At 47.1% G+C, this 10,420-nt stretch overlaps 1 long non-coding RNA gene across 3 annotated transcripts; it reads right to left on the reverse strand.

The window, feature by feature from the left end:
- Positions 1-517: 517 nt before the first annotated feature.
- On the reverse strand, positions 518-6,554 carry LOC138418214 (uncharacterized). 3 transcript variants are annotated; one of them, XR_011248450.1, is made up of 4 exons: positions 6,489-6,554; positions 5,236-5,350; positions 3,153-3,307; positions 518-1,891 (listed from the first exon to the last, which is right to left on the reverse strand). It is a non-coding gene; the product is annotated as an uncharacterized lncRNA (long non-coding RNA). The 3 variants fall into 3 exon arrangements; XR_011248452.1 differs by lacking the exon at positions 6,489-6,554 and adding an exon at positions 4,018-4,139 and having other exon boundaries at positions 3,153-3,335; positions 5,236-5,330; XR_011248451.1 differs by lacking the exon at positions 6,489-6,554 and having other exon boundaries at positions 3,153-3,335; positions 5,236-5,441.
- Positions 6,555-10,420: the final 3,866 nt, after the last annotated feature.

The following is a 10,420-nucleotide window of genomic DNA, read 5'->3' on the forward strand; positions in this document are numbered from 1 at the left end:
ATTTTCTTGGCCACGCCGCTCAGCTTGTGGGATCTTGGTTCCTGGACCTTGCCAGGAACTAAGGGAGTTCAAACGCACGCCCCTTGCATTGAAAGAGCAGAGTCCTAACCGCTGGACTGCCAGGGAAGTCCTGAGAAGTGCATCTATGTTGCTCACAAGCCACCCCATCCGTGCTTTTTGTTGGAGCAGCAGCCCGAACAAGCTAAAGCAGTAAGCTCTTGCATCTGGCCTATTTCACAGGGCCGTCCACCCAATGTTTTGATATAACCATAAAAACTAATATTTACTGAATATTTAACTAGATCCCAGGTACTACCCCAAAGACTGTACATGTGTTAATCTACCTGAGGCTCTAAATAAGCAGGTGTGGTGGGTGGGGTCCTATTATTGTCTTCATTTTATAGTCCAATAAACAAGAGTACAGAGAAGTATGGTGTGCTCCAGTTTATGGAGTCAAAAAGAGCTGGACACGACTGAGCGACTGAACAACAGAGAAATCGTATGTTGGTAAGTGGTAGAGTCAGGCTTTTTTTCCTCTTTGTGTTTTTATTCTTTTTTTTTTTTTTTTTTTTTTTTGCATCGTCAGCCTCATTACTTTTATACTGTGGTAAAAAATACATAACGTGGCAGTGACTCTGTCAACCATTTTCAAGAGCCCGGTTCAGTGGCCTTGAGCACAATCCCAGTGCTGTGTAACCATCGCCCCTACCTGGTTCTGAATATTTTTCATCACCCCAGGATTTGAACCCAGGTTTTCTACCTCCAGAACCCAAGCAGCTCTTCCTACCCTGCCTCTCAGTTGAAGAATTTATTTATTTTTCTCAAAACATATATTTATTTCTTTATTTGGCTGTGCTGGGTCTCAGTGGAGGCTTCCCAGGTGACGCTAGTGGTGAAGAACCCGCCTGACAACGCAGGAGATGTAAGAGACTGGGGTTCGATCCCTGGGTTGGGAAGATCCGCTGGAGGAGGGCTTGGCAACCCACTCCAGTATTCCTGCCTGGAGAATCCCCATGGACACAGGAGCTCGGCGGGCTCCAGTTCATAGGGTGGTGAAGAGTCAGACACGCCTGAAGCGACTGAACACACACACAGGCACCTGGGATCTTTAGTTGCAGCATTCGAGATCTAGCTCCCTGATGAGGGGTTGAGCCCAGGCCCCCTGCACTGGATGTGAAGTCTTAGCCCCTAGATCACCAGGGAAGTCCCCTCAGTTGAAGAATTTAGCATGGAGGCAAGAATTCATCTTCTCCTTGGAGTTCACTCTGCAGGATGTTATGAACCTATCAGATTATCCACCACGCCCAGTCAGGATCTGGGTTTACAAACACCGGTTCTGGGCTGTTTTCTCTGCCTAGAACCTTCTTTTCCATCTCTAACTCTTTGCCTCCTCTGACCATGAGGGAGTTTTCTAAAGGTGGGCATGCGTGCATGCTCATTCAGTTCAGTTGTGTCCGACTCTTCTGCAACCCTGTGGACTGTAGGCCGCCAGGCCTGTTCATGGGATTCCCCAGGCAAGAATACTGGAGTGGGCTGCCATATCCTCTTCCAGGGGATCTTCCTGACCCAGAGATCGAATCCACACTTCCTGCATCTCCCTCATTGCAAGTGGATTCTCTACCTGCTGAGCCACCTTTCTGAAGGCAGGGGTGCCAAAGGGTCCCGATGTTGAAGAGAACAGAACTGACAGGCCAAGACTGGCTTCGTGGAATCATCGGAACGCCTGAAACCAGTTGACACGATGATTTCTTGATCAATTCCCGACTTTGCAGATGACAGTTACCCTGGGGTTTTCAGCCTCTTGAAACAAAAAGGGACATAATTGGGACTTCCTTGGCGGTCCAGTGGTTAGGACTTTGAGCTTCCACTGCATGGGGCATAAGTTCAGTCCCTGGTTGGGGAAATAAGATTTTGCATGCCGTGAAGCGTGGCCAAAACTAAAATAAATGATTTTTTTTTTAAAGGGACAGAACCGATGGAGTGGGAGTTACCCAGGTGATTAAGATGCTGGGAAGTAATTCCCAGGGAAGGGACAGGCATGAACAAACAAGAGTGGGTGGGAACATGGCCCATTTCGGGGGACAAACAGCAGATGATTAAGGTGACTGCAATGTGGAATTTACGAGGGGTCACAGTGGGGTCATGGTGCCACCCTCCACTTGCAGAAAGAAAAGGACAAGGCTTGATGATGAGCGGCCTAGACCTTGGGAAAAACCCGAAGGCTTTGTCCTGGGAGCAGCAGAAGTCATCTAAGGATTTAAACAGCAGAGTGACACAATCAAATCTGCGTCCTTAGAAGAAGCCTCTGCACTCTGACCCATTTGCTGGAGGCTGTGGATATTGGTACAGCCTCCATGGAGATGTATTAGGCAAGAGGCATTCACATTAGAAGGTCCCATGGCCTCTGACACAGCAGTTCCTCAAAGAGTCGATTCTATAGTTATACGCACGCACATAGGAAATCAACACTGTGTGCGTAAGAGACTGGATGTTAGTCAACTGTCAGGAAGGTGGCAGGAAACTACGCCATGGCCCATGTGTGCGTTGGAGTACTATGCAGCTTTACAAAAGAATGAGCCACATCTCTATGCATTAGGTTGGTGGGCTGGTAAATGTTTAACTGCCAGGTCTCTGGGGGAAGAAACAGTCCTGACATGTAGCGTTTGCCAGTGTCTGTGGCACTAGTGGTAAAGAACCTGTCTGCCAAGGCAGGAGACATAAGAGACGTGGGTTTGATCCTTGGGTCGGGAAGATCCCCTGGAGGAGGGCATGGCAACCCACTCCATTTTTCTTGCCCAGAGAATCCCCATGGACAGAAGAGCCTGGCAGGCTACAGTCCATTGGGTTGCAGAGTCAGACACGACTGAAGTGACTTAGTACATAAGCATGCACGGAAGTGTTAATACTTCCATCACAGCTGATTGTAAGCTACCAACGTGGCCTCATTGAAGGCAGAACTTGGAAGATCTCCTCAATAGCTCACCATGATGTGAGATTTTCATAACCTTTAGAGCAAAGATAGCCGTAAGATGTAGTATAACAGCTGATGTTGTTCAGTTGCTCAGTTGTGTCCAACTCTTTGTGACCCCATAGTCAGAACCATGCCAGGCTTCCCTGTCCTTCACCATCTCCCGGAGCTTGCTCAAACTCACGTCCATTCAGTCGGTGATGCCATCCCACCATCTCGTCCTCTGTCATCCCCTTCTCCTCCTGCCTTCAATCTTTCTCGGCATCAGGGTCTTTTCTAATGAGTCGGCTCTTTGCATCAGGTGGCCAAAGTACTGGAGCTTCAGCTTCAGCATCAGTCCTTCCAATAAATATTCAGGATTGATTTCCTTTAGGATAACAGTTAAGAAGCAATAAATTGTGCCTACTTATCGTTGCACATAATAGAATTTTTTGAGTTGTTTAGTCGTTAGGTCATGTTTGACTCTTTGCCGCCACATGGACTGTAGCCCGCCTTTCTCCTCTGTCCAGTGGATTTCCCAGGCAGTGTACAAACTTACTGAGTTGTAAATTTTTATAATTTAAGTTTTAGTAAAAGCTATCCTTAATGACAGGCTTGCACAATTCTGGAAGTTTAGCAATCAGCCCTCACAAACTGTTACGAGTTGGCACCCACACACCATGGAACAGTTTCAAGATGAAACAGCAAAGCCAGTTTACGGACAAGGCTCTGCAGGACTGCATCTCACCCCCCACATATACACATGCCCTCCCCCTTACTTCTCCTTTCCAGGATAGGTCTGGAACACTTCCGGCTCACACCTACCTCAGGGCCTTTGCACTTGCTATTACCCCTCTCCCACTCACATAACCCACATGACTCACTTCCTCACCTCCTTCAGGCCTTTACTCAAATGCTACCTTTATCGAGGCCTTTTCTGACCACCCTGTTAAAAAAATAGAAACCTTCCAGCCTCCTCAACACTTCACCTTCTTTGCTTGCCTTATATTTTAGCAACAGCACTGACTGTGCCATCCAACCTACTATGTAATATTAAAATGTATTAAGACCTGCCAGGGCTTCCGTGGTGATCCGATGGTTAAGACTCCACTCTTCCAATGAAGGGGGCGTGGCTTCTATCCCTGGTCTGGAAATTAAGATCACACATGCAGGGCTAAGACCCCACATGACCCTGCAGCCAAAAAAAAAAAAGTACTTGCCATTTGATTCGTTGACTGTCTGTCTCCCCCACTAGAATATTAGCTCCTTGAAGGCAGGGGGTTCTGTCTGTTTTCTTCTCTGCTTTAACTCCAGTGCCTAGAAGAGTGCCTGGCATATAGGGTGCTCAATAAATATTTATTGAATAAATTAGTATACACTTAGGTAAAAAAATGAAGCATAGACTATTTACGATGGCCAAGACATGGAAGCCACCTAAGTATCCATCAACAAATGAATGGGTAAAGAAGATGTGATGCATAGAATAGAATACTACTTAGCCATAAAAAACGAATGAACTAATGCCATCTGCAGCAACGTGGATGGATCTAGAGATTATCATACGAAGTGAAGTCAGACAGAGACAGAAAAATATCGTATGATATCACTTATATGTGGAGTCTAAAAAATAATCCAACAGATGGGGAATTCCCTGTGGTCCAGTAGACACGAGTTAGCAACTGAACAACAACAATAACAACCAGTGGGCAGGACTCGGTAGTTTCACTGCTCAGGCCTTGGTCAGATCCCTGCTCGGGGAACTAAGATCCCACAAGCCTCACTGTGGCCAAAAAAGATTAACTTATTTAAAAAACAGAATCAGACACAGAAAACGGATTTATGGTTACCAAAGGGGAAAGGAGGGAGGGATGAATTAGGAGTTTGGGATTAACAGGTATAAGCTATCATATATACAATAGATAAATAAGGACCTATTGTATATAGCACAGGAAACTCTGTTCAATCTCTTCTAATAACCTATAGCCTGGGCAAACTCTGGGAGATGGTGAAGGACAGGAAAGCCTGGCGTGCTGCAGTCCATGGGGTCGTGCAGAGTCAGACATGACTTGGCAACCGAACAATAACAGCAACAATAACCTAAAATGAAAAACAATCTGAAAATAGACACACACATATATGTCTAAATCACTTTGTTGTGTACCAGAAACTGACACAACACTGTAAATCAACTCTAGGTCAGTTTTTAAAAAATGAATTAAAAAATTTGTTTTAAATAAGCTGCAGAATGGTGTAAATAACCTGAATAATATTCCCCTAGCTGTACTTACATATGACAGACAGTCTCTGGGAGAAAATCCAAGAGACTGCCGGCCTCGCAGGAAGCGCTCCGGGGGAACGGAGACGAGAAAGGTTTCGCTGTATCCCTTGCGTACCTTTGGAAATCTGTGCCATGTGCCTTTAATTACCTATTAATATTTTTTTCAAGTGTTCTATTAAAAGTACTGCCACAGGCTGCTGTGGGGAGCTGGGACACTGAGGAGAGCGAGCCTGAGCCAGGAGGCCAGGGCAGTGACCCGGGAGCGGGGGTGGGATGCGGCTGCCAAGCCTTCATGGGGTGTTCCAGAAGGGCCGGCTGTGGAATGTTCTCCACGAAGCCCTTAGAAGGCTCTGGGAGGCCAGGCCTGTCCCTCAAGCCTGGGGTTTTTGCAAGCCAGACAGGCGGGTCTCCCAAAAAAAGGCAGCTCCGCCTCTACATAAAAAGATCCCTGTAAGAGTCCACTTTCCCCAGCCGGCCAGCGTCAGTGGATAAAAGCTCCTCTCTTTTGCTCTCCCCCTGCCTTCCCACTCATCCTCCGACCTCCTCCTCTCTCCTCCCACTCCCTGCTCCTCTCCCAGCCTCCTCCGCCCGCTTCCCTGCTTCCCTCATCTGGAGCCTCCCTCCAGCCACACACCACCTCCCCAGCGCCTCTGAAACACCAACTGCCTCTCCGAATGCCCCGTGCCTTTGTCCCTTCTGTTCCCTCTGCCTGGAACTCCTTTCCCCTGCCTCTTCCCTGGACCCTGGTTTAGCCTGGAGGTCTTAGCTTCCTTCCTTCACGTCACAGAGATTTACCAAGCATCACGGGTTTGTCAGGCGCCCTGCCAGGGGTCAGGGAGCAAGCACTAAGGAGAGGCCACATCCTAGCTGGGAAGGGCAGGAAACAAAGGAGTCAGTAGGAACTAGAAACAAGAGAATTCTTTAAAAGAACTAAGTGGTCTGCAGTCTGAATGAGGAGAAGGAGTTCACCTGGTGAAGAACTGGGAAGAGAGAATCAGGAGGAGGGAACAGCAAGTGCGATGGCTCAGAGGATGAGAATGAGCTCAGAGAGTTGTGAAATCAGAAAGAAGGCCAGTGTGGCTAGATTCAAGGGACTGAGGGAAAGTGTCATCAGAGGCAGCCGGAAAGGTAGGTTTACATGAGGGATGTCAGAGATTCTGCAAGGAGCTGGGTGTCCCCTCCTCCAGGAAGCCCTCCTTGACTGCATCAGGCTCCCTCACCCTAATCCTGTTCACTCTAGGTTGTAGTTCCCTGGTCACAGACCTGTCTCCCTCTCTGTCCTGTGAAGTCAGAGCCAGTCACAACTGTGTCTCCAGCACTACCCAGCACAAGCCTGAGTACACAGCAGGTGTCATTAAATGCCCTCGTCATCACCAGGAAGGCCTGCCTTCTCTGCCTCCTGGCCTCTCTTCTGCTTACGCCTCTTCCTGACCCAGCCCAGCCCCTTTCATCCCATCCTCAAAGGATCCTGTGGGGAGGAGCCCTAGCCTCTTTCATCTTATCCTCAAAGGCCCATGTGGGGAGGATTCCCAGTTCTAGCCACCTCTGATGGGCTGCAGGCCCAAGATGAAGGCTCTGAAGTGGTCAGATCAAACATCACTAGAGCTGGCCTTGGGCTGGGCCGGCGTGGGGGAGGCTCAGAGGAGATGCAGCTTCCCAGGCAGGAGTGTTCTAGAATGGAGGATGGGGGGTTGAGGAGGAGGGAGCACGTGGAGCCAGCCAAGGGGCCCATTTGTTTCCCCATGGCCATAAACACATAGCTTCCAGTTGCTGACTCATTTCATGCCAGGAGCTGGGCTAATTTTTAAAATATTGTCATTTATTAATTTAAATGGATAAGATCTGGTCGGGGTGCCAAATTCAGAAGACTCGAAAGGCCTGTGGGAAGGGGGCTTCCCTGGGGGCTCAGGGGTAAAGAATCTGCCTGCCAGTGCAAGAGACAAGGGTTCAATCCCTGGTTCCAGGAGGATCCCACACGCTTCGGAGCAACTAAACCCATGCGCCACAGCTACTGAGACTGTGCTCTGGAGCCCAGGAGCCGCAACTGCCGAAGACTGTGGTCCCTAGGGCTCGTGTTCCGCAATGAGAGAGGCCACCGCAATGAGAAGCCCGTACACCGCAGCTAGAGAGTAGCCCCTGCCTGCTGCCACTAGAGAAAGCCTGAGCACAGCAACAAAGACACAGTGCACCAAAAAATAAAATCAATCAATTAAAAAAAAATTTAAAGTCTAGGAAGCAAACCAACTGACATAAAAAAATGAAAGGATGAACAGAAACACAGTATGTCTACACAATGGAATATTATTAAGCTGCCATCTTTATGTGCCACCATTATGCTGGCATGAATGACCAGGATGAAGTTCTCAAGAGCATCAACAAGGCCAAAATGAGAGGCAGATGCCAAGTTCTTGTTAGGCGATGTTCCAAAGTCATTTTCCAGCTTTTAATAGTGATGATGAAGCATGATTACACTGGCAAATTTGAAAACACTGATGATCACAGAGCACAGTGAATTGTTGTGAACCTCACAAGCCCGTCCCGTTAGTTTAGCTTCATTGTTCTGACGACCACAACTGGCATCGGGGACCGAGAGGAAGCGAGACAGAAATAAACAGGAGGGACAGTCCTCAGATTCTTTTTTCTAGAGATATAACAGAACATACAGATAAAATACCTCAATGGAAAAAAAACTGAAGTGAAATTCTGACACATGTTACAACACAGAGGAACCTTGAAAATCTTTTGCTAAATGGAATAAGCCAGACACAAAAGGACAAATATTGTACTGGTTCACGTACATGGAGTACCTAGAATAGGTACATTCACAGAGAAAGGAGAATAAAGGTTATCAGGAGCTAGGAGGAGCGAGTGGGGAGTTATTACCTAATGGGTGCAGGGTATCTGCTGGGGACGATGAAAAAGCTGTGGAAATGGATAGTGGTGATGGTAGCATTACATTATGAACATGCTTAATGATACCAAATTGTACATGCTAAAATGGTAATTTAAAAAAAAAACAACTGAAGTATGATTGATTTTGTGCATAAACTTACTAGCATGCAAAATGAATGCAATTGTTCAGCAGTTCAAACATTATTTGGCACTACCCTTCTTTGGGATTGGAATGAAACCTGGCCTTTTCCAGTCTGTGGCCACTGCTGAGTTTTCCAGACTTGCTGACATATTGAGTGCAGTGCTTTAACAGCATCATCTTTTAGGATTTAAAAACAGCTCAGCTGGTTTTCCCAGTAGTCATGTACGGATATAAGAGTTGGACTATAAAGAAAGCTGAGCACCAAAGAATTGATGCTTTTGAACTGTGGTGCTGAAGAAGACTCTTGAGAGTCCCTTGGACAGCAAGGAGATCAAACCAGTCAATCCTAAAGGAAATCAATCCTGAATATTCATTAGAAGGACTGATGCTGAAGCTGAAGCTCCAGCTCCAATACTTTGGCCACCTGATGCAAAGAGCCAACTCATCGGAAAAGACCCTGATGCTGAGAAAGATTGAAAGCAAAAGGAGAAGGGAGCGGCAGAGGATGAGATGGTTACTTAGCATCACTGACTCAATGGACATGAATCTGAGTAAACTCCAGGAGATAGTGAAGGATGGTGACTGCAGCCATGAAATTAAAAGACACTTACTCCTTGGAAGAAAAGTTATGACCAACCTAGATAGCATATTCAAATGTAGAGACATTACTTTGCCAACAAAGGTCCGTCTAGTCAAGGCTATGGTTTTTCCAGTGGTCATGTATGGATGCGAGAGTTGGACTGTGAAGAAAACTGAGCGCCGAAGAATTGATGCTTTTGAACTGTGGTGTTGGAGAAGACTCCTGAGAGTCCCTTGCAAGGAGATCCAACCAGTCCATTCTGAAGGAGATCAGCCCTGGGTGTTCTTTGGAAGGAATGATGCTAAAGCTGAAACTCCTGTACTTTGGCCATACTCATGCGAAGAGTTGACTCATTGGAAAAGACTCTGATGCTGGGAGGGATTGGGGGCAGGAGGAAAACGGGACGACAGAGGATGAGATGGCTGAATGGTATCACTGACTCGATGGACGTGAGTTTGAGTGAACTCCGGGAGTTGGTGATGGACAGGGAGGCCTGGTGTGCTGCGATTCATGGGGTCGCAAAGAGTCGGACATGACTGAGCGACTGAACTAAACTGAAGATCATGGTTTTTAAACAACTGGTGGACCACTGGACCAAGTCCACCAGAATGGGTTCTTTGGAATGATTGCATAAGAATTCACAGAGTGGACCTCCCTAGTTGTTCAGTGGTTAAGAATCCGCCTGCTAATGCAGGGGACACAGGTTGAGTTCCTGGCCTCGGAAGATACCGCGTGCCACGGAGCAACTAAGGCCCTGCATCACATCTACCGAAACCTGTGTTCTGGAGCCTGGGAGCCAGTTACCCGGCCCACACTCCGCAACAAGAGAAGCCACTGCAATGAGAAACCGATGCACCGCAACACAAGAAAGAATAGCCCTCGCTTGCTGCAACTAGAGAAAGCCCACAGGCAACAATGAAGATAAATAAAAATAAATAATAAACAAATAAAATTTTTTTGAAAGATTTCACAGAGTGAGGAGACTATCGTTTATTCACCCCCAGAATATCTTTGATTCTCAGCTTCTAACTACTGGGCTGTTGTCTATTAGTCAACCAGTCGTGGCTGACTCTTTGTGACCCCAGGGACTGCAGCACGACAGGCTTCCCTGCCCTTCACTGTCTCCCGGAATTTGCTCAAATTCATGTCCATTGAGTAGGTGATGCCATCCAACCATCTCATCCTCTGTCATCCCCTTCTCCTGCCCTCAATCTTTCCCAACATCAGGGTCTTTTCCAATGAGTCAGCTTTTTGCATCAGGTGGCCAGAGTATTGGAGCCTCAGCTTCCGCATCAGTCCTTCCAAAGAATATTCAGGGTTGATTTCCTTTTGGATGGACTGATTTGTCCTTGATGTCCAAGGGACTCTCAAGAGTCTTCTCCAGTACCACAGTTTGAAAGCATCAATTCTTTGGTGCTCAGCCTTCTTTATGGTGCAACTCTCACATCCTGTAGTGAGCACCCAGCATATAAGCCCTTACCTCCTGGACGTTTGATTTCTATGGCATGCTTTCTCAGCAGTAGGGTTGTTAGGTCAAGGGCAAAATGTTTTTCTTTTTTTTTAAGAACTTTTTTTTATGTG

The sequence above is a fragment of the Ovis canadensis genome, chromosome 14, assembly GCF_042477335.2.
Source record: "Ovis canadensis isolate MfBH-ARS-UI-01 breed Bighorn chromosome 14, ARS-UI_OviCan_v2, whole genome shotgun sequence".
Classification (NCBI taxonomy): Eukaryota; Metazoa; Chordata; class Mammalia; order Artiodactyla; family Bovidae; genus Ovis; species Ovis canadensis.